The sequence below is a fragment of the Oryctolagus cuniculus genome, chromosome 8, assembly GCF_964237555.1.
Source record: "Oryctolagus cuniculus chromosome 8, mOryCun1.1, whole genome shotgun sequence".
Lineage (NCBI taxonomy): Eukaryota > Metazoa > Chordata > Mammalia > Lagomorpha > Leporidae > Oryctolagus > Oryctolagus cuniculus.
This window is the reverse complement of record NC_091439.1, coordinates 58,254,513-58,274,162: the sequence shown is the minus strand read 5'-3', so window position 1 is coordinate 58,274,162 and position 19,650 is coordinate 58,254,513.

The following is a 19,650-nucleotide window of genomic DNA, read 5'->3' as shown; positions in this document are numbered from 1 at the left end:
AACAGATAAAAAAAACTACTAAGAGGGATAATGTATTTAGTTGTTCATTAACAGTCAGGGCTATGCTGATCAAGCCACCATTTCCCATAGTGTCCACCTCACTCCAACAGGTTTCCCTCTTGGTGTATTATCTTTTCCAAAATTATATTTTTGAAACTTTGATTTTAACATTTTAGACTTTAGGAATTTAGATATTTTAAGATTTCAACATTTGGAATTATGGCATTCAGGATTTCGTCATTTGGAATTACAGCCTAAACCCTATGAAAAGATATACTACTATTTGAAATTTAGACTATACTACATAAAGATGCAATTATAAACCACAGAACTCCCTGTGAAATTAAAATAATGGAAATAAAATTAATCAGCATTACTCAAAACACTGACAAAAAAAAAGAAATATCAAATAGGAGCTGGGCTGGTGCTGTGGCATAGATGGTTAAGCAGTCAATTGAGAAGGTGAAATTCCATAGTACAGTACTCTTACAAACCTGACTATTCTGCTTCTGATCTAACTTCTTGCTAATGTACCTGAGCAGGCATCAGAAAATTGCCCAACTGCTTGGGCTTCTGCCACTCATGTGAAAGAGCAAGATGGCGCTTCTGTCTCCTGGCTTCAGCCTGGCCTAGAACTGGCTGTTGTAGTCACTCGGGTAGCAACCCAGCAGATGGAAGATCTCTCTCCCTTTCCCTCTCCTTCTCTTTCTGCCTTTCCCTTTCTCTTTGTAAAAAAAAAAAACAAAAACAAAAAAAAAACAAAAAAAAGGAAAAGAGGTCAAATAGGAAACATCAAATAAGATTTCAATTTAACTAAATCAATAATTGTATTAAATTAAATGGTCACATCAATAAAAAGCCACTACTTTTATGCAAAAGTTATTAAAATTATAATATTAATGAAAATAATATTATATGCTATCATAAATTTGACTACTTTCATGAAATGCACAATTTCTTAAAGTATACATTTTTCAAAAGCTCACTGAAGAATAAATTAAGAAATTTCTATGAAATAGAATAGCACTTGAAAATAAAATAATGAAAATATAGAAGATTTACTTTAAGAGGAATAAAGACAAGGACTAGAAACAATTATCAAATTAAAAGATGTTCAAATTCAATTATGTAAATTAAATTTTAAAATAGTCAAAGATTGTTAAATTCTTAACAATTTGACAAATTTTAAAGTCTTAAAATGAAGTTTGACAAAATACTGTATTTGCCACAAAATTGATACATGAGGCATTTCTTTCATTTTTCTGGTTTTTTTAATTAATTTTTTAACTTTTATTTAATGAATATAAATTTCCAAAGTACAGCTTATGGATTACAATGGCTTCCCCCCCCCCATAACGTCCCTCCCACTAGCAACCCTCCCCTTTCCCGCTCCCTCTCCCCTTCCATTTACATCAAGATACATTTTCGTTTCTCTTTATATACAGAAGATCAGTTTAGCATACATTAAGTAAAGATTTCAACAGTTTGCACCTACATAGAAACACAAAGTGAAAAATACTGTTTGAGTACTAGTTATAGCATTAAATCACACTGTACAGCACATTAAGGACAGAGATCCTACATGAGGAGTAAGTGCACAGAGACTCCTGTTGTTGACTTAACAAATTGACACTCTTGTTTATGGCAACAGTAATCACCCTAGGCTCTTGTCATGAGTTGCCAAGGCTATGGAAGCCTTTTGAGTTCACCGCCTCTGATCATATTTAGACCAGGTCGTAGTCAGAGTGGAAGTTCTCTCCTCCCTTCAGAGAAAGGCACGTCCTTCTTTGATGACCCATTCTTTCCACTGGGATCTCACTCACAGAGATCTTTCATTTAGGTCATTTTTTTTTTTTGCCAGAGTGTCTTGGCTTTCCATGCCTAAAATACTGTCATGGGCTTTTCAGCCAGATCCAAATGCCTTAAAGGCTGATTCTGAGGCCAGAGTGCTATTTAGGACATCTGCCATTCTATGAGTCTGCTGTGTATCTCGCTTCCCATGCTGGATCATTCTCTCCCATTTTTATTCTATCGGTTAGTATTAGCAGACACTACTCTTATTTATGTGATCCCTTTGGCTCTTAGTCCTATCATTATGATCAATTGTGAACAGAAATTGATCACTGGGACTAGTGAGATGGCATTGGTACATGCCACCTCGATGGGATTGAATTCGAATCCCCTGGTATGTTTCTAACTCTACCGTTTGAGGTAAGTCAGCTTGAGCATGTCCCAAATTGTACATCTCTTCCCTCTCTTATTCCCACTCTTATATTTAACAGTGATCGCTTTTCAGTTAAGTTTCAACACTTAAGAATAACTGTGTATTGATTACAGTATTCAACCAAAAGTATTAAGTAGAACAAACAAAAAAAGATACTAAGAGGGATAACGAATTAAGTTGTTCATCAACAGTCAGGGCAAGGGCTGATCAAGTCACCGTTTCTCATAGTGTTCATTTCACTTTAACAGGTTTACTTTTTGGTTCTCGGTTAGTTGTCACTGATCAGGGAGAACATATGGTATTTCTCCCTTTGGGACTGGCTTATTTCACTCAGCATAAGGTTTTCCAAATTCCTAACAGGGATCACTTTTCAGTTAAAATTTAAACACCTAAGAATTGTTGTGTGTTAATCACAGAGTTCAACCAATAGTACTAGAACAAAACAAAGAGAAAATACTAAAATGGATAAAGTATTACATTGTACATCAACAGTCAGGACAAGAGCTGATCAAGTCACTGTTTCTCATAGTGTCCATTTCACTTCAACAGGTTTCCCTTTGGTGCTCACTTAGTTGTCACTGATCAGGGAGACCATATGATATTTGTCCCTTTGGGACTGGCTTAATTCACTCAGCATGATGTTTTTCAGACTCCTCCATCTTGTTGCAAATGACTGGGTTTCGTTGTTTTTGACTGCTGTATAGTATTCTATAGAGTACATGTCCCATAATTTCTTTATCCAGTCTACTGTTGATGGGCATTTGGGTTGGTTCCAGGTCTTAGCTATTGTGAATTGAGCTGCAATAAACATTAAGGTGCAGACAGCTTGTTTGTTTGCCAACTTCATTTCCTTTGGGTAAATTCCAAGGAGTGGGATGACTGGGTTGAATGGTAGGGTTATATTCAGATTTCTGAGGAATCTCCAGACTGACTTCCATAGTGGCTTAACCAGTTTGCATTCCCACCAACAGTGGGTTAGTGTCCCTTTTTCCCCACATCCTCTCCAGCATCTATTGTTGGTAGATTTCTGAATGTGAGCCATTCTAACCGGGGTGAGGTGAAACCTCATTGTGGTTTTGATTTGCATTTCCCTGATTGCTAGTTATCTTGAACATTTTTTTCATGTGTCTGTTGGCCATTTGGGTTTCCTCTTTTGAAAAATGTCTATTGAGGTCCTTGGCCCATCTCTTAATTGGGTTGTTTGTTTTGTTTTTGTGGAGTTTCTTGATCTCTTTGTAGATTCTGGTTATCAACCCTTTATCAGTTGCATAGTTTGCAAATATTTTTTCCCATTCTGTCGGTTGTCTCTTCACTTTCCTGACTGTTTCTTTTGCAGAACAGAAACTTCTCAATTTGATGCAATCCCAAATGTTAATTTTGGCTTTGACTGCCTGTGCTTCTGGGGTATTTTCCAAGAAGTCTTTGCCAGTACCTATATCTTGCAGGGTTTTTCCAACGCTCTCTAATAATTTGATGGTGTCAGGTCATAGATTTAAGTCTTTAATCCATGTTGAGTGAATTTTTGTGTAAGGTGTAAGGTGGGGGTCTTGCTTCATGATTCTGCACGTGGAAATCCAGTTTTCCCAGCACCATTTATTGAATAGACTGCCCTTACTCCAGGAATTGGTTTTGTATCCTTGATCAAATATGAGTTGGCTGTAGATGTTTGGATTGATTTTTGGTGTTTCTATTCTGTTCCATTCGTCTATCCATCTGTTTTTGTACCAGTACCATGCTGTTTTGATTACAACTGCCCTGTAGTATGTCCTGAAATCTGGTATTGTGATGCCTCCGGCTTTGTTTTTGTTGTACAAGATTGCTTTAGCTATTCGAGGTCTCCTGTGTCTCCATATGAATTTCAGCATCATTTGTTCCAGATCTGAGAAGAAGGTCTTCAGTACCTTGATTGGTATTGCATTGAATCTATAAACTGCTTTTGGGAGAATGGACATTTTGATGATATTGATTCTGCTAATCCATGAGCATGGAAGATTTTTCCATTTTTTGGTATCCTCTTCTATTTCTTTCTTTAAGGTTTTGTAATTTTCATCATAGAGATCTTTAACATCCTTGGTTAAGTTTATTCCAAGGTATTTGATTGTTTTTGTAGCTACTGTGAATGGGATTGATCTCAGAAGTTCTTCCTTAGCTGTGGCATTGTCTGTGTATACATAGGCTATTGATTTTTGTGCATTGATTTTATACCCTGCAACTTTGCCAAAATCTTCTATGAGTTCCAATAGTCACATAGTACGGTTCTTTGGGTCCCCTAATTAAAGAATCATATCATCTGCAAAGAGGGATAGTTTGAGTTCTTCCTTCCCAATTTGTATCCCTTTACTTTCTTTTTCTTGCCTAATAGCTCTGGCTAGAAATTCCAGAACTATATTGAATAGCAGTGGTGAGAGTGCGCATCCCTGTCTGGTACCAGATCTCAGTGGAAATGCTTCCAACTTTTCCCCATTCAATAGGATGCTGGCCGTGGGTTTTTCATAGATTGCTTTGATTATATTGAGGAATGTTCCTTCCATACCCAGTTTGCTTAGATTTTTCATCATGAAAGGGTGTTGTATTTTATCAAATGCTTTCTCTGTGTCTATTGAGATAATCATATGTTTTTTCTTCTGCAGTCTGTTAATGTGGTGTATCACATTGATTGTTTTGCACACATTAAACCATCCCTGCATACCAGGGATAAATCCCACTTGGTCTGGGTGGACGATCTTTCTGATGTGTTGTTGCATTCTATTGGCGAGAATTTTATTGAGGATTTTTGCATCTATGTTCATCAGGGATATTGGTCTGTAATTCTCTTTCAATGCTGCATCTTTTTCTGGCTTAGGAATTAAGGTGATGCTGGCTTCACAGAAAGAATTTGGGAGGATTCTCTCTTTTTCGATTGTTCTGAATAGTTTGAGAAGAATTGGAGTCAGTTCTTCTTTAAACGTCTGGTAGAATTCAGCAGTGAATCCATCTGGACCTGGGCTTTTCTTTGTTGGGAGGGCCTTTGTTACTGTTTCAATTTCTGTCTCAGTTATGGGTCTGTTTAGGTTTTTGATGTCTTCCTGGTTCAATTTAGGTAGGTTGCATGTGTCGAGGAATCTATCCATTTCTGATAGGTTTCCCTGTTTGCTGGCATACAGGTCCTTGTAGTAATTTCTGATGATTCTTTTTATTTCTGTGGTGTCTGTTGTTACATTTTTTTTTCATCTCTGATTTTATTGATTTGTGTCTTTTCTTTTTTTAGTCAGTTGGGCCAATGGGGTGTCAATTTTGTTTATTTTTTCAAAAAAACAGCTCCTCGTTTGGCTGATCTTTTGTAATTTTTTTTTTGGATCCAATCCTGTTGATTTCTTCTCTGATTTTAATTATTTCTCTTCTACTAGATTTGGGTCTGCTTTGCTGCAGGTTTTCTAGATCCTTGAGGTGAATTGAAAGCTCATCTATTTGGTGCCTTTCCAATTTCTTGATGTAGGCACCTATCGATATAAACTTTCCTCTTAACACTGCTTTTGCTGTGTCCCATAAGTTTTGGTATGTTGTGCTGTTATCCTCATTTTCTTCCAGAAAATTTTTGATTTCTCTTTTAATTTCTTCTATGATCCATTGTTCATTCAGGAGCATGTTGTTCAATCTCCATGTGTTTGCATATGCTCTAGGGATTCCTGAGTTGCTAATTTCCGACTTCGTTCCTTTATGGTCTGAGAAGCTGCATGGTATAATTCTAATTCTTTTGAATTTGCTGAGACTTGCTTTATGGCCTAGTATGTGGTCAATCCTAGAGAAGGTTCCATGTACTGCTGAGAAGAATGTAAATGCTTTATGTGTAGGATAAATAGTTCTATAGATATCAGTTAGATCCATTTGGGCTACAGTGTCGTTTAAATCTACTGTCTCCTTGTTGATCTTCTGTCCTGTTGATCTGTCTGTTTCTGAGAGTGGAGTATTGAAGTCCCCCAGTACTATTGTATTGGGGTCTAAGTCTCCCTTTAAGTCCCCTAACAGATCTTTTAAATGAAGTGGTGCCCTGTAATTAGGTGCATATACATTGATAATTGTTATATCTTCCTGTTGAATTGATCCCTTGATCATTATATAGTGCCCCTCTTTGTCTCTCCTAACAGTTTTTGTGGTAAAGTTTATGTTGTCCGATATTAAGATGGCTACGCCCGCTCTTTTTTCGTTTCTCTTGGCATGGTATATCTTTTTCCAGCCTTTCACTTTCAGTCTGTATGTATCTTTGCTGGAAAGATGTGTTTCTTGTAAGCAGAAAATAGATGGGTTTTGTTCCTTAACCCAGTCAGCCAATCGGTGTCTTTTAACTGGGCAGTTCAGGCCATTAACATTCAATGTGACTATTGATAAGTAGTAACTTTGCCCTGCCATTTGCCAAAGATATTTTCTAATATGTGCTTTGAACTTCCTGTGATCTTTTGCTGTGAGGTTTCCTTCATTTACCTTCTTTCATATTGATGACCGTGTTTCTGTGTTTCTATGTGAAACACATCATTAAGCATCTTTTGCAGGGCTGGATGAGTGGCGACAAATTCTTTCAATTTCTGTTTGCTGTAAAAGGTCTTTATTTCACTTTCATTCACGAATGAGAGCTTTGCAGGGTATAATATTCTGGGCTGGCAGTTTTTCTCTCTTAGTACCTGGGCTATATCTCGCCATTCCCTCCTAGCTTGTAGGGTTTCTGATGAGAAGTCAGCTGTGAGTCTGATTGGAGATTCTCTGAGAGTAATCTGACGTTTCTCTCTTGCACATTTTAGGATCTTTTCTTTGTGTTTCACTGCGGTGAGTTTAATTACAACGTGTCATGGTGAGGATCTCTTTTGGTCATGTTTACTAGGGGTTCTATGAGCTTCCTGTACTAGGATGTCTCTGTCCTTCTCCAAACCTGGGAAATTTTCTGCTAGTATCTCACTAAAAAGGCATTCTAATCCTTTCTCCCTCTGCATGCCTTCAGGAACTCCTAGAACCCGAATGTTGAGTTTTTTAATAGTATCCTGAAGATTCCCGACAATGTTTTTTAGATTTCTTTTTAGATTTCTAATTTCCTCTTCTTTTCTTTGGTTTGACTGTATATTTTCCTGTTCTCTGTCTTCTAAGTCCGATTCTCTTCTGCTTCACCCATTCTGTTTTTAAGGCTCTCTAATGTGTTTGTCATTTGATCTATTGAATTCTTCATTTCATTGTGATTTGTCATCACTATCACAGTTTCATGTTCTACTAGTTGTTTAATTTCATGTTGATACCTCCTTAATATTTCATTTTTGCATTTCTTCTATCTCATCATCTTCATAATCTTGAATTGGCGTGTCTATTTCATTTGGGGGTGTCATAGTGTCTTCCTTGTTCTTGTTACCTCGGTTTCTGCCTTGTTGTTTGGCATATTGGAGATATTCTTTGGTTTCTTCTCCTTATACTGTGACTCTAGATTAAGTGGACTGTCTGCTTTTGATGGATCCTTAGAGGCTGTGATGGGTGTGGCCAGAGAGCTCTGTTTGGTTCTTCAGGGTTAAGGGTGTGCCAAAGGTGACTCACCCAGATTTTTCTCCTGCTTGCTCTCTCTCTCTCTCTCTCTCGCTCTCTCTATTTTTTTTTTTTTTTGACTCAGTTGGGAAGTAATTCCACACTGCTGAGTGGAACTGAGGGTAGCTGATGTATGAAATCTGGCCCCTGTGGGTATTTGTCTGGTTACCCCTGGGACCACACAAAGAGTTTATACGGCCCTCAGTGTGGTCTCAAATTTCTCAACAGTCTCTCACCAGTTTGCCCAAGTTACCGAGCTTGTGTACTCCGTGAGTTCTCTCGCCCTCCCCTCAGATTTTCACAGTCTCAGTTCATTAGCTCCTCACTTTCACTAACTAAGTCTTAACCTCCTGTTATTTCTCCCCACCAGAGTCAGGTTTTTCTGCTTGGCTAATGGCTGGTGCCTCTTTACATAGGTAAAATGGCACATGCTCTTTGTCTTGCTCGGCTTTGTAAGGTGAGTGGAGAGAGAGGCTAATGTCCATGCCGGTTCCCCTTATTTGTTCATTTTTTCTCTCCCCCAGTCCACCTGGTGAACTTTCCCCAGTGTGGTTTTCGTTCCCTCTAGGCTCTTTCTGTCTTTCCCCGCCAATGTCTTGGGTTACCGAGGTTTTTATCTCACCTCCCCTTCCAGCACTGGTGCGCAGACTCTGCCATTTTTAAATTATTTTTAACAAAGCTTTAGCTCTCACATATAAAGGAGAACATTTAGTGTCTGTCTTTCTGTGTATGACTTTTACAGGTAGAACCATTTTGATGCATATGATTGCATTTTATTCTTTTTTATTGCTGAAAAATATTCCACACACATATACACATATGTATGTATGTGTGCATGTATCTATATAAAACATGTTCTTTCAATACTGTATTCTGTTGATAAACACTTTGGTTGATTCCATACTTTTGCTGTTGTGAACAATGCTGCAATAAACACAGTGATGCAGCTATCTCTTTGATACAATATATTCATGTCTTCTGGGTGTATACCCAGTAGTGGGATTGCTGGATCATATCACAAGTCTCTTTACAGTTTTTTAAGAGATATGCATACTGTTTTCCACAATGGCCGCACTAAATTTATATTCCCACCAACACTGTACAAGCATTCCCCTTTCTCCCTATCCTCACCAGCTTTTGTTGCTTTCTGTATTTTGGATAAGCCATTCATAAAATAGTGAACTTTTTGACTTTTCATTTCATTTCCCTGATGGCCAGTGATTTTCAGCATTTTTTTCATATAATTGTTGGTCATTTGTATTTCTTCTTTTGTGAGCTGTCTATTGAGGTCTTTGCCAATTTCTTCACTAGATTGTTTGGATTTTTTTGTTGTTGTTGTTGCTCTTCAATTTTTGAGTTGACGTAATCTGATGCTTATCCTTTGTCAGATAAGTATCCTTGTAAATGTTTGTTCCCACTCTGTTGGATGTGCATTTAATCTATTGATTGTTTCCTTTGATGTGCAGATTCTTCTGTGTTTGATATAATCCCATTTGTCTGGTTTTGCTTTTTGCCTGTGTTTCGGGGTCGGTCTTGGACAAGAAGTCATCATATTCACACAATGTCTTGAAATGTTTCCCCTACATCTTCTTCTAGTAACTTCATAGTCTCAGACCTTTATGTCTTTTTTAAAGATTTTATTTATTTATTTGACAGATAGAATTGCAGACAGTGAGACAGAGAGACAGAGACAAAGGTCTTCCTTCTGTTGGTTCACTTCCCAAATGGCCGTTAAGGCCGGCACTGTGCTGGCCTGAAGCCAGGAGCCAGTGGCCAGATGCTTTTCCTGGTCTCCCATGGGGTGCAGGGCCCAAGCACTTGGGCCATCCTCCACTGCCCTCCCAGGCCACAGCAGAGGTCTGGTGCCGGCACCACAGGCAGAGGATTAACCTAGTACACCATGGCACCAGCCCCAGTCTCAGATCTTAAATTCAGGTCTTTGATACATCTTGAGTTGACTTTTATATATGTTAAGATGTAGAAATCTAATTTCATTTTTTTTACATATATACATCCAGTTTTTCCAAGACTGTGTATTGAAGAGATTATCTTTTCTCGAATGTGTGGTCTGAGAACTTTTCAAAAATTAGTTGTCTGTATGTGTGTGCATTAATTTTGGGGCTCTCTATTCTGTCCCATTGATCTATGTGTCAGTTTTTTGCCAGTACCATGCTACTATTTTCATTACTATAGTTTTGTAGTATGCTTTTTAAGACCATTATTATGATGCCTCAAATTTGATTTTTATTTTGCTAGGATTGCTTTAGCTATTTTTGGTATTTTATGATTCTATTTGAATTTTAAGATTTTTTTATAATTCTGTAAGGAATGTCATAGATTTTGATAGGTATTGCATTGTATCTGTAGATTGCTTTAGGTAGTATAGATATTTTAATATTATTAATTATTCAAATCCATGAACAAAGAACATCTTTCCTTTTTTGTTTCCTTAATGATTTGTTTTATCAATGTTTTATAAGTTTATTGTACAGATCTTTCACTTTCTAGATTACATTTTATATTATATTTATTATATATTTATTATAATCTATATAATAAATTATATATTTATTACAATAAATATTACATATTTATTACAATTATATTTATTTATTTAACAATTTATTTATTTATTTATTTGAAAGGAAGAGTTACAGAGAGAGCATAGGCAAAGAGAGAGGGAGAGACAGAAAGAGAGAGAAAAAGAGATATTTCATCCACTGGTTCACCCCCTAAATGCCTGGAACTGCCGGAGCTTGGCAAATCTGAAACCAGCAGCCAGGAGCTTCCTCCCTGACTCCCAGGTGGGTGCAGGGACCCAAGAACTTGGACTATGTTCTGCTCTTTCTCAGGTGCATTAGCAGGTAACTGAATCAGAAGTAGAACAGCCAGGACTGGAACCAGTCTCCATATCATGGGATGCTGGAGCTGCAGATGGCAACTTTACCTGCTATGATACAGCACTGGCCCCTATTTATTTATTTATTTGGATGGCTGTTTGGTGGGATATCTTCCTTGATTTTTCTTTCAGCAAGTTCATCATAGGCATATGAAAAGGCTGCCAATTTTGTATATTTATTTTGTAACCCACAACTTTATGGAGCAGCTTTTTGTTGTGTTCAGGTTTTTCCATCACGTCATCTACAAGCAGAGATTGTTTGACATCCTGCTTTCTACTTTTGTTGTCCCTTGTTTTTTCTCTTCCCTAATTGCCCCTGATAATTATTCCAATACTGTATTGAATAAGTGGTGAAAGTGAACATCTTTGTCTTTTTCCAGATCTCATGGAAAAAATCCTTTCAGCTTTCCCTCATTTAGTATGATATTGGCTGTTGGTTTGTCATATACAGCCTTTATAATTTTGAATTATGTTCCTCTATATCTAATTTGTGGAGAGATTTTATCATGAAAAAATGTTGTATCATATCATCATATCAGATACTTTCTCTGTATCTGTGGATATGATCATATGGTTTTTGTTCCTCGTGTTGATGTGATTTGTGTAGTCTATTGATTTGCAAATGTTGAGATAAGTCACACTTGATTGAGATGTATGATCTTTCTGATGTAGTGTTGGGTTCAGTTTGCTAGTGTTTTGTTGAGAGTTTTTGCATGTTTGTTCATTAAGGAAATAGATCTGTAGTTTTTTTTTTTCATGTGTTTATTTGTTCCGTTATGGTATCAGGCTGATGATGGCCTGCTAACAAGAGTTTGGCAGAGTTCCATCTGTTCAATATTTTGGAAGTTTGAAAAGCATTGGAGTTAGCTCCTCTGTTTTGTAGGATTCAGCAGTAAAGCCTTCAGGTCCTGGAACTTTCCTTGATGGGAAAAGTTTAATAGCTGCTTTAATCTCATTGTTTGTTATAGGTCTGCTTATGTTTTCTATATCTTCTTAATTTAATCTTCTTTCTTGATTTAATCTTTTAATATCTATATTTCTCTCAACTTGAATGCGAACATGATTGATTGATTATAATTAATTAATTGTAACAAAAGTGACATTACTTTTCTTTTTTTTTTTTTTTTTTTTTTTTTTTTTTGACAGGCAGAGTGGACAGTGAGAGAGAGAGACAGAGAGAGAAAGGTCTTCCTTTTTGCCGTTGGTTCACCCTCCAATGGCCGCCGCTGCAGCCGGCGCACCGCGCTGATCCTGGCAGGAGCCAGGAGCCAGGTGCTTTTCCTGGTCTCCCATGGGGTGCAGGGCCCAAGCACCTGGGCCATCCTCCACTGCACTCCCTGGCCATAGCAGAGAGCTGGCCTGGAAGAGGGGCAACCGGGACAGAATCCGGCGCCCCAACCGGGACTCGAACCCGGTGTGCCGGCGCCACAAGGTGGAGGATTAGCCTATTGAGCCACGGCGCCGGCTCAGTGACATTACTTTTCTGTATTTCGCTTTTCCCCTTTATGGGAAATTCTGATAAGTGACAGACGGATTCTGCCTGTATGCAACAGGGAATTCCATGCACCGAAAAAGGGACCTGAGATTAGGAATCTGACAGTTTACATCCCTATATCTCCTCTGTGAGGAAGAGAAAGTTTTGATGCCTCATTATCTAAATATGTTAGAAGGTAAAACATTAGCCTCATTCCTGCAGATTCCATTGCTCTTTTTTTAATATTTATTTATTTATTTGAAAGGCAAAGTTACAGAGAGGCAGAGGAAGAATTAGAGTGAAAGACTAAGTGAGCTTCCATCTCTGGTTCACTTCCCAAATGGTGGCATGGCCAGATCTGGGCCAATACAAAGCCAGGAACCAGGAAACTCTTCTGGATCTCCCACATCGGTGCAAGGGCCCAAGGACTTGGACTGTTTTCCACTGCTTTCCCAGGCCATCAGCAGAGAGCTGGATTGGAAGAGGAGCAGCTGAAACTGAAACTGGTGCCTATATGGGAAGCAGGCACTGCAGGAGGCAGCTTTACCACAGGAGGCAGCTTTTGCCACAGTGTGGGACCCCCATTGGTTTTCAAATGGAAATAAATTGTATTTGAAATAAAAAGGAACGTTTCTAACTAGAAAGCAAATGTTTGGCTTCAAGGTTGCTAAAATGCACTACCCTTTGAATGAAAACGGAAGACTCCAGGTCTAAAATCCTGTAACTCTTAAGTTTTTTTCTTTAATCCAGGTTTAACTAAAATTTGTTCAGAACTCCCTAATCATGTGGTTATGTGAAAACGGTTACTTCCTGATGCTATGGCTACACACAACAATATTAGTGAATATTAAATGCATTAGGCTAAGTGAAAGAATCTTTACTTATTTCTGTACCAATGTAGAAATGACAAATCTAGAAGGACAGAAAGTAGGGTTTCCAGCATGTAGAGTATTAGGAGTAATTATGAAACCACAATAATAGGTAATTTGGGGTAGAGGTTTTATTTTTATGTATCTTGATTGTGGTGGTACTTTCACAACTGCTTGCATTTGTCAGAGTTCATGAAGTTATATACTGACAGGGTACATTTTAACTTACATAAATTACACCTAAATGAAAAAAATCTAAAGCAAATGTTGAAGAATTGCTTATGAATAATTTAAATTTGAGAACTGTGAAAAGACAACATAGTTTTTAAATGAAGTAAATATAATTTCAGTTCTTTAAAATTTTTTATAGAGTTTATGTTCTCATGTAGATTTGAAACAAAAGGACTTCTGAGTAAATAGGATAGGATTAGTCAAAGATAAAAATGGTGGAGGGGGGTCTCAAGATGGCAGTATAGCAATAGGATGATCCGAGTCATGTGAGACAAAATAGGGAGTTAAAAATGGGAAAAGGCCAGCGCCGCGGCTCAACAGGCTAATCCTCCACCTAGCGGCGCCGGCATACCGGGTTCTAGTCCCAGACAGGGCACCGGATTCTGTCCCGGTTGCCCCTCTTCCAGGCCAGCTCTCTGCTATGGCCCGGGAGTGCACTGGAGGATGGCCCAAGTGCTTGGGCCCTGCACCCCATGGGAGACCAGGAGAAGCACCTGGCTCCTGCCTTTGGATCAGCACGGTGCGCTGGCCACAGCACATCAGCCACAGCGGCCATTGGAGGGTGAACCAACGGCAAAGGAAGACCTTTCTCTCTGTCTCTCTCTCTCTCTCACTGTCCACTCTGCCTGTCAGAAAAAAAAAAAAAATGGGAAAAGATAAACTCTGGAGACAGACCCTGGGAGATTCATGATGGGAAGTCCAGGAGAGCAACATAGAATGGGCAAGTCCATGCTGAAAGAGCGAATAACAAAAGGGAATCCACAGAGGATCAGACCTGGAAATTGGCACCAGCCACCAGTGGACCAGGTGAGACAGAAAATTGTGGGTCCACAAAGCTGCAAATAGGAGTGGGAGGGAGAGCTTGGCAAATTGCTTTTGAAATTACACACAGGGCAAAAAGAGAAGGTATAGAGGAACAAATAGAGGTTGGGCAACCCCTATCCACATCCCTTGCCCCACCTCACCCCATCTCGCCCCACCCAAACCTGCCACCTCAGAAACCTGAATATAGACCTACCATATGACCCAGCCATACCACTCCAGGTAATTTACCCAAGGTAAATAAAATCAGCCAATAAAAGAGTTATCTGAAAGCTCCATGTTTTTTGCAGCTCAATTTATAATAGCTAAGACATGGAATCAACCTAAATTTCCATCAACTGAAGACCGTATAAAGAAATTATGGGATGTGTACTCTATGGAATACTGCACAGCAGTTAAAAAATGAAATGTGGTCATTTGCAACAAAATGGATGAATCTGAAAAACATCATACTTAGTGAAATAAGCCATTCCCTAAGGGAAAAATACCAAATGTTTTCCCTGATCTGTGATAAATAATATAGCAGCTAAAACAAAATCTGTAGATGTGAAATTGACACTTTGAGAAGCAATGATTTCAACATCCCTTGTCTTCATTGTTGAGGAACAGTTTTTTTTTTTTTCTCTTAATATTATTTGTTGAACTCTAAACCTAACATAGAGTGAACCACATGTGTATAAAGTCAATTGAAAATTTATCTCAGTAAAAAATAAGAGTGAGAACAAGAAAGGAAGAAGGAAGTTTGTAACTGTAAAGCTGTATAGTTCTGCATACACTCCTTTGGGCTTACTTCTAAGGGTATAATTTAAAAACTGACCATGGGAACCCAAGTCCCATTAAGCTGAGTGGTAAAAATGCCATCTTAAGTGTTAAAGTGATCATATTAAGTATTAAAGTGATCATATTGTGATAAAGTGATTATATAGATAAGATTAAGTGTTAAAGTGATCATATAAACGAGATAAAATTTATGGTAATAACAATAGATACAATTATAAACATGGAAAGTAGTCCACACAGCAGACTCAGAATGACAATCACTTTAAGTAGCACTCTGACCTCAGAATCAGCCCTTAAGGCGTTCTGGTCTTGCTGAAAAGCCCTCGAGAGCATTTCAGGTGTGGAAAGCCAAGACACTGTAGGAAAAAAAATGTCCTAATGAAGGATCTGAGTGAGTGAGATCCCAGAGGAAAGAAATGGCCAACAAAAAAGGGTGTACTTTTCTCTGAAGGGGTGAGAAAACTTCTACTTTGCTTATGGCCTTGTGTAAATACTAACGGAGACTATAGACTCAAAGGGCTTCCATATTCTTGGGAGCTCATGTCAAGAACCTCAGGTCATCACTGACATCATATATATAAGAGTGTTAATTGTTAAATTAACAACAGGAGTCACTGTGCACTTTCTTCCCATGCAGGACCTCCATCTCAATGAATTGTATCATGAGAATTAAATATAAAACTTGTTCTCAATTTTTTCTTTGTGCATGTGTGTGCAAATTGTTTAAATATTCAGTTATTATAGAGTTGGTTTTCTGTGTATTAAGTTAATTGAAAATGAATCTTAATGAAGAATGGGACTGAGAATGGGAGAGGGAGGAAGAAGTGGGATGGGAGTGGGGGCAGGAAGGGGGCATAGTGGGAAGATTCACTATATTCCTAAAGCTGTACTTATGAAATTTGTAGTCGTTAAATAAAAGATTTCTTTGGGGGAAAATAAGATAAAATGACAGAAAGCCTAGTTTTATCAAAGACAGAGGTTATGATAGGAATAAGCTGCAAATTTCAGGCACCAAACATTAAACTCAAAATGCTTCTGGATGATTTTGAGGAGAAGTTTAAGCTTCTCGCTTCCTTAAGCTTAGTAGCTTCCTAATTATTTTATTAAGAAAAATAGATAATTCAGGGCCAGCGCCGCGGCTCACTAGGCTAATCCTCCACCTAGCAGTGCTGGCACACTGGGTTCTAGTCCCGGTCGGGGCTCCGGATTCTGTCCCGCTAGCCCCTCTTCCAGGCCAGCTCTCTGCTGTGGCCAGGGAGTGCAGTGGAGGATGGCCCAAGCGCTTGGGACCTGCACCCCATGGGAGTCCAGGATAAGTACCTGGTTCCTGCCATCGGATCAGCGTGGTGCGCCGGCCGCAGCGTGCTGGCCACGGCGGCCATTGGAGGGTGAACCAACGGCAAAGGAAGACCTTTCTCTCTGTCTCTCTCTCTCTCACTGTCCACTCTGCCTGTCAAAAAAAAAAAGAAAGAAAAAAAAGAAAAATAGATAATTCAAATTGACTCAAAATTATATGTGATCTACAGCAAAAAGTGAGTCCTCAATTACAACCATAGGTATTCTTGATGACTTGTATAACCATTATTGACAAAATGATTTAGCACAGGGTCTCCAAATTTGAAAGAGATTTGAGCTCTAAAATTGCTTGTTTAGAAGAAAGCTTTATAAGACCATTTGGATAATCACAAAGAAAGCAGTATATTAATGAGTTATTTTGTACCCCACCCCATGATCATTGCAGCATAATTCACAATAGCTAAGATATGGAATCAACCCAGATGTCTATCAACTGTTGACTGGATAAAGAAATTATGGTATATATTTGCTACAGAGTACTACTCAGATGTAAAAGAAAAAAAGTAAAATTTTGTCTTTTGCAACAAAATGAATGCAACTGGAAACCATTGTACTTAGTGAAATAAGCCAGTCTCCAAAGGACAGATACCATGTTTTCCTTGATCCAAGGTAACTAATAGAATACCTAAAATGTAATGTAGAAGAGTGAAATTGACACTTTGAGGTTTGATGATTGCTTATAGTCCTTGTCTCTTCTGTTTAGGAATAGTGGGTTTTTTTCTTACTATTTGTTGAACTCTTTTACTTAGTTTAGGGTTAACATTATGTTCAATAAGTAAACTGAAAGTAGATCTTTATAAAAATTAATAGTGGGAAACGGTGACTTGATCAGCATAGCCCTGACTGTTAATGAACAACTTAATACATTATCCCTCTTAGTAGTTTTTTTGTCTGTTCTACTTAATATGACTGGTTTAATTCTGAAATTAATACACAGTTATTCTTAAGTGTTGAAAATTAACTGAAATGTGATCCCTGTTAAACATAAGAGTGGGAATAAGAGAGTGAAGAGATGTATAATTTGGGACATGCTCAAGCTGACTTGCCCCAAATGGTAGAGTTAGAAACATAGCAGGGGATTCCAATTCAATCCCATCAAGGTGGCATGTACCAATGCCATCTCACTATTCCAAGTGATCAATTTCAGTTCCCAATTGATCATAATGAAAGGACTAAGAGTCAAAGGGAGCACATAAACAAGTCTAGTACCTGCTAACACTAACCGATAGAATAAATAAAGGGGAGAGTGATCCAACATGGGAAGTGAGATACTCAGCAGACTCATAGAATGGCAGATGTCCTAAATAGCACTCTGGCCTCAGAATCAGCCCTAAAGGCATTCGGATCTGGCTGAAAAGCCCATGAGAGTATTTCAGGCATGGAAAGCCAAGACACTCTGGCAAAAGATCTCTGTGAGTGAGATCCCAGTGGAAAGAACAGGTCTTCAAAGAAGGAGGTACCTTTCTCTGAAGGGAGGAGAGAACCTCCACTTTGACTATGACCTTGTCTAAACAAGATAAGAATCGGAGAACTCAGAGGGCTTCCATAGCCTTGGAAACTCATGACTGGAGCATAGGGAGATTACTGATGCCATAGACAGGAGTGTCAATTGGTAAAGTCAACAACAGGAGTCACTGTGCACTTACTCCTCATGTAGGATCTCTGTCCTTAATGTGCTGTGCATTGAGATTTAATGCTATAACGAGTACTCAAACAATATATTTCACTTTGTGTTTCTATGGGGGTGCAAACTGTTGAAATCTTTACTTAATGCATACTAAACTGATCTTCTGTAAAAAAAAAAAAAGAAGAAATTATCAATTCCCAACTTGACTCTCACTGGGATTAAACATGACAATAGGTCTGCTCTGATTTCATCATCATTTAAAAAAAATCATCTATTATTTTTCACTTTATGTTTCTGTGTGGGAGCAAACTGTTGAAATCCTTACTTAATGTATACTAAGCTGATCTTCTGTATATTAAGATAATCGAAAATGAATCTTGATGTGAATGGAAGGGGAGAGGGAGTGGGAAAGGGGAGGGTAGTGGGTGGGAGGGACGGTATTGGGGGGAAGCCATTGTAATCCATAATTCGTACTTTGGAAATTTATATTCATTAAATAAAAGTTAAAAAAATAAAAAAATAAAAAAATTAATAGTGGGAATGGGAGAGGGAGGAGGAAGAGGATTTGAGAATAGGTGTGGGGGAAGGGAGGGTGGGAAGTGTGGGGAGCAACTCAGATTAGACTGTTACTGGAATTAAGACTTATTCTATGCATCTGCTCTCCCACAATATGACGCTGGGAGAGGAGGAAACAACTTCTACACAGCTGCCTCCATTTCAACCAATAAACAGCAGGACCTGCTCCTGATTGGAGGAGAGCAGCATACTCGGTGTGTGGGTAGCAGAGTTGGGATTGGTGGAAGAGGACTATAAAGGAGGAGAGAGACAACATGCACCAGGAAAACCCGGGAAGGGCCGAGCAGACAAAAGAACAACGCAGGGTCCTGTGTCGTTCCTCCACGAAGAGGGGGAGCGACATAATGGTGCCGTGACTCGGATATGAAGCCTAGGCAGGGTTTAGTGTCGTTCCTCCACGAAGAGGGGGAGCGACAGGAAGTGTCACTGTGTGCCTAAATTTGTATATATAAGATACATGAAACTTGTATAACTTAAATAAAATTTTAAAAAAATAAGGTGGGGCTGGCGCTGTGGCATAGTGGGTAAACCTGCTGCTTGTGTGATACTGGCATCCCATATGGGCGCTGCTCCACTTCCAATCCAGCTCTCTGCTATGGCCTGGGAAAACAGTGGAAGATGTCCCAAGACCTTGGGCCCCTGAACCCACATGGGAGACCTGAAGGAAGCTCCTGGCTCCTGGCTCCTGGCTCCTGGCTCCTGGCTCCTGGCTCCTGGCTTCGGATTGGATTGCCATTGTGACAAATTAGATAGTGAACCAGCAGATGGAAGACTTCTCTCTCTCTCGCCTCTGCTTCTCTCTGTATGTAACTCTTTCAAATAAATAAATAAATATCTTTTAAAAAGCTTAAGTTATCGTAAAAACGATGTATGTTTATTTAGAATACATTTTTTCCTGTTAAGAGCTCTTGATTCCCTGATGCAGTTTATGCACTCTGGACTAGATAGATTTTTGTTTAAACACTTGCTTTTCCACTTATAATCCATGTGTCTTAGTGAAGCCACTTTATAATCCCAACCTGTCTCCTGGTCACTAAAATTGGAATGAAAATAATATATATTTATGTTAGCAACACTAAGTGGTATATAAACATAGGAAATACAGTTAAAATAGTTCCGACCACAGGGTAAATAACCTGCAAACAGCAGCTATCATTATGAGGCTCATTTACTTCCTGCGTCATGCCTTGAATTTCTGGATCTTATTTTACTAAAAGAAGTGGTATTTCCTTACAAAGTAGTGAGTAGCATATAAGA